We start from the raw sequence: 5,499 nt of genomic DNA, 5'->3' as shown, positions 1-5,499 counted from the left end.
CCCTCCCTTCTCATTCCTCTCTTATTTTTCTTTAGGGTCTTTTTAAGCTACCCAACACACTCTCTCTCCCTAGTATTGCTTCTCTTCCCACTCTCCCTTTCTTCCCCCTCCCTTTTTATTAACCTTTTATTTTTAGGGTCTATTAAATTCTCTTCCCTCTCTCTTTCCCTCCCTTTTTTAACTCCCCACATCACTCCCCTCTTTTGTTTTCCCCTCTCAATTTCCCTATAGGGTAAGATAGAATTCAATACCCCAATGGATCTAGATACTCTTCCCTCTCAGAATTGATTCCACTGAGAGTAAGGCTTGAGTGTTACCTTTTAACACTCTCTTCCTCTCCTTCTTATAATAGTAATCTTCTCCTCCCACTCCCTTGTGCCTTTTTATGTCATATAGATTATCCTAATTTTCTTATTCCCTCATGTTTCTCTTGGTGCCACCTTCTCCCCCCTCCCCCTTTTCTTCTTCTTTTTTAATATATGATTCCACTTAGTATCCCAATCTCTATCTATGGAGAATTCTCATGACTACTCTAATAGTGAATAATTTTTTTCACAGTTACAAATAACAGTTCCCCATATAGGAATATAAATAATTTGGCTTTATTGAGGCCCTTAAAGAAGAAAGAAAAAAATAAGAATCCTCTCTTCCTTGTCTACATTTTCATGTTTCTCTTGATTTTCGTAATTCAATGTCAAATTTTCTGTTTAGTTCTGGTCTTTTCTTCATAAATATTTGAAAGCCTTCTATTTTATTGAATGCCCATACTTTCCCCTGGACGTATATAGTCAATTTTGATGGGTAGGTGATCCTTGGTTGTAGACCCAATTCTCTTGCCTTTCTAAATATTTTATTCCAAGTCTTGTGGGCTTCTAGGGTGGAGGCTGCCAGATCCTATGTAATTCTAATTAGTGCTCCTTGATATCTGAATCATCTCTATCTGGCTTCTTGTAATATTTTCTTCTTAGCTTGGAAGCCCTTGAATTTCGCATTTACATTCCTGGGGGTTGTCTTCTGAGGATTTAGTGGAGCAGGTGATCTATGGAAAATTTAATGTCTATTTTGCCCTCTCTATATTGCAGAACCTCAGGGCTGTTTTCTTGGATAATTTCTTGTAGTATGGTGTCAAGAAGAAGTTATAGAGAAAATTCAAAGATTACAGAAACTATGGGTTGAAACATTACTTCTCTACTCCTCAGTTCTTTACCTGTTTACTTGCTTAGTGGTATACTTGTGGTATCTTACAGATGAATTTACAGTAAAACTCACTATGACACTCCCTTTTTTTGCATTTCCATTGATAGTATGGACCATAATAACTGTACTTATTTTCCTCTTTTCCAAGAGAACAGAAAGAAATAATGAAGCATTGGAAGATTTAAAATCACAGAAGAAAAAATATATACTTGAAGAAGTAATGGAAAAAGAAACTTACAAGACTGCTAAATTAATTCTTGAAAGGTTTGATCCAGACTCAAGGGAAGGTAAAGGAGCTTGAGCCAATATCTTTAGGAGCACCTGCAATTGCAAGACCTGTACAAGAAATCCATCAGCAGCCTACAGCTCAAAGAAACCATTCTCCATCAACATCAGCAAGTACAAATCAATGATCACCTTTACAAGTTCCAGAATCTCCTGGTCCACAAAAGGAAACTTCAGCTCCAGGTGGACTACCAGAAAGAGGTGTTGCTCTAGTCTTACAATCAAATGTGTTACCAAGGTTTCTTGGATCCCCTGCTACTTCAATGCTTGGAACGGGTCTTCATCCTCCTTGTCCACCATTAGTAAAACCCATTTTCCCTGGAGAAAGAGGTGATCTGGATAGAATTGTTGAGTACCTAGTTAGTGGTAGTCCACAGAACAGGTATGTTTTTATATTTCAAAAGTGTTTTTCTCAAAATGGCATGGCTTTTAAGGAAGAGTTTGAATACATTGCATTTCGGTATGCATATTGTTTCTTTCTAAACCCTGCAATAAAAACTAGACCACAGTCTCTAAGACTTCCAGAGTTAAGTTTTGAGAAGAGACAATTTTTGGAAAGTCAGAGTTCAGTGGGTCCTCTGCAACCAGGAAGTATGATTTCACAAGGGAATCAATTGACTGAAGAGTCTTTGGAAGAACAACATATTCCTATTAATTGCACAGATCAGACAGAAGAAAATACATCAGACAAATCAAATAAATGAAAAGGTATCCGATCCAAAGGAACTAGAAGACAACAATGCAGGGGAGGCTGAGAATAAAGAAAGCACAATTAATTAAGCCAAATCTATAGTTTCTAATGATCATTCTGCTTCTGTTGATGAACCAAATGGAGAATCTTTCATGGAAACGGAGTAAATGCTTCCAAGTGCCTTCAACTAGATCTTTGTAACTTTGTTGATGTCTGCTGTTGCTTTCCAGGTGTTTTTTTTTTTGATTGATTAGTTTTAGTTTTTAACAGTCCATTTGATATTTGAGCTCTGTGTGCCTAGCTATTTTAGTCTGTCAAATCTGTATCTACAAGGTATGTAAAGTTTAAAGGGTACGCTCTCAGTGCAATAAAACCCTATAGAATGTTCAAAGACTAATGCATTATGACAGCGTCTTCTAAACATATTTTGACCACTTTAAACAAATGTGATAGCAAATCCTCAGAAAGCAGAAAACACACAAGAATCAGATTTATCACCACAGAACACAGAATTACAGCGTAATACTGGGCAAGAGCTAGTAAAAGACCCAGGGAATACAAAAATCATTGAACAAGAATCAGAACTAGACATGGATAATACAGAAATAAATGGTACAATAATAGTTGACCCAGATAGCAAGTAAGACCTAGAACCTTACAAATACATCAAGTCCTATGAAAAAGAACACAATGATTTAGATGAGTGGGAAACAGATTGGCATAGTGAACCCCTGAACTCAGAACAAATATTTTTTTTTCTGAAGATGTAGACAAAAACACAAAAAATTCTCTATCAGTGGAGGAAATGCTGTCTGCATTAGGAGTCAGTTGCTATGAAGAATATTATGAAAAGTATGGAGATGGGGAAAGGGACAATGAAATAGAAGCAAATAAAACTATATTACAAGAAGATGACAAAGAACAAATGGAAGAGGATATAGAAAATGTAAGGTTATTATCACACCCTCCTTTCTCTAACCCAGAACTTTTCATAAACCAAGAGACAATACATAATGATGACCCTTACTATCATGCCTGATACCAATTCCACAGAAATTCATACAAAAATGATGTTTATATGAATCCAGAGAGATACTAAATATAAGATCTTATACTTAATGCATGAAGTTACCTTAATCAAATCAGGAAAACCTCAAAGCCCACAGTGACAAACCCTGGCTGAAAAAAATGAGACAAGTCCCCTGACCCCCATAAATGGAGATGGTAAACATCACAGATGCTATTGGAATATCTTACACAAACTAAATTTATTACATGGAACCATGAGTCTGAAAAAAATGAACCAAAACAGATTACAGAAGAGAACTGAAACAGGGTACCAATATCCATCATCCTCCACCTAAAACACAATCTTTCCAGGGGGAGGCAGAAATGGAGGGCATCACACAGAGATTTGTTTTTGAACATTTTATTTAGTCAATTTAGAACATTATTTCTTGGTTACAAGAATCATGTTCTTTCCCTCCCTCTCTCCCCCAACCCCTTCCTGTAGCTGACACACAATTCCACTGGGTTTTACATGTGTACTTGATCAGAAATTATTTCCGTGTTGTTGATGTTTGCACTTGGATAATAATTTGGAGTCTATATCCCCAATCATATCCCCCTCAGTCCATGTAATCAAGCAGTTGTTTTTCTTCGGTGTTTCTTCTCCCACATGTTTTTCTCTGGATGTGGATAGTGTTCTTCATTCTTCCTCATAGATTCCTCTGAGTTGTTCAAAATCACTGCATTGCCAAATAATGGAGAATTCCATTACATTCGATTGTACCACAGTATATCAGTCTCTGTGTATAATGTTCTCCTGGTACTGCTCCTCTTACTCTGCATCAATTCCTGGAGGTTACACCAGTTCACATGGAATTCCTCCAGTTTATTATTCTTTTGAGCACAATAGTATTCCATCACAAACATATACCACAATTTGTTCAGCCATTACCCAATTGAAGGATATCCCTTTATTTTACAATTTTTTGCCACCACAAAGAGCACAGATATGAATATTCTTGTACATGTATTTTTCCTTATTATCTCTTTGGGGTATAAACCCAGCAGTGCTCTGGCTGGATCAAAGGGCAGACAGTATTTTAGCACCCTTTTGGCTTGGATCCAAATTGCCCTCAAGAATGGTTCAATCAATTCACAACTCCACCAGCAGTGCATTAATGCTCCAACTTTGCTACATCCCCTCCAGCATTCATGACTTTCCTTTGCTGTCATGTTAGCCAATCTGCTAGGTGTGAGGTGATACCTCAGAGTTGTTTTGATTCACATATCTCTGATTATAAGAGATTTAGAACATTTTTCATGTGCTTATTAATAATTTTTATTTCTTATTCTGAAAATTGCCTATTCATATCCCTTGCCCATTTATCAATAGGAGAATGGCCTGATTTTTTGTATAATATATTTAGCTCTTTAAAAATTTGAGTTATTAGACTTTTGTCAGAGGTTATTGTTATGAAGATTTTTCCCCAATTTATTGCTTCTCTTCTAATTTTGGTTGCATTGGTTTGTTTGTACAGAAACTTTTTAATTTGATGTAATAAAAATTATTGATTTTTCATTTTGTGATTTTTTTCTAGCTCTTGCTTAGTTTTAAAGTCTTTCCTTTCCCAGAAATCTGACATGTATACTATTTTGTGTTCACCTAATTTGATTATAGTTTGCTTCTTTATATTCAAGTCATTCACCCATTCTGAGTTTATGTTGGTGTAGGGTGGGAGATGTTGATCCAAACCTAATCTCTCCAACACTGTCTTCCAATTTTCCCAGCAGTTTTTATCAAATTGTGGTTTTTTCCCTAAAAAAGCTGGGATCTTTGGGCTCAGTAAGACATAAACTCTTACTGAGGTCACTTACCCCAGTCTGTTCTACTGATCCTTCTTTCTGTCTCTTAGCCAGTACCAAAATGTTTTGATGACCACTGCTTTATAGTATAGTATAGTATAGTGGGGCTGCAGGGCCATCTTCCTTCACATATTTTTTTCATTATTTCCCTGGATATCCTTGTTCTTTTGTTTTTCCAAATGGACTTTGTTATGGCTTTTTCTAATTCTGTAAAAATGATTTTGGGAGTTCAATGGGTATGGCACAAAATAAGTCAATTAATTTGGATAGGATTCTCATTTTTATTATGTTAGCTCGTCCTACCCATGAGCACTAGATATTGTTCCAACTGTTTAAATCTAGCTTTACTTGTGTGGAGAGTGTTTTGTAGTTGTGTTCATATAATTCTTGTGTTTGTCTTGGCAGATAGATTCCCAATGATTTTATATTATCTAAGGTGATTTTAAATGGAATTT

General features: G+C 36.0%; 1 pseudogene; it reads left to right on the top strand.

Annotated features, from left to right (window-relative positions):
* The first annotated feature begins 1,055 nt into the window (after positions 1-1,055).
* On the top strand, positions 1,056-4,375 carry LOC100619462 (endoplasmic reticulum junction formation protein lunapark-like; annotated as a pseudogene).
* The last annotated feature ends 1,124 nt before the right edge of the window (positions 4,376-5,499 follow it).

The sequence above is a fragment of the Monodelphis domestica genome, chromosome 2 (assembly GCF_027887165.1).
Source record: "Monodelphis domestica isolate mMonDom1 chromosome 2, mMonDom1.pri, whole genome shotgun sequence".
In the NCBI taxonomy this organism is placed as follows: domain Eukaryota; kingdom Metazoa; phylum Chordata; class Mammalia; order Didelphimorphia; family Didelphidae; genus Monodelphis; species Monodelphis domestica.
The sequence above is the reverse complement of the archived record's forward strand: the minus strand, read 5'-3'. Positions and strand labels throughout refer to the sequence as shown.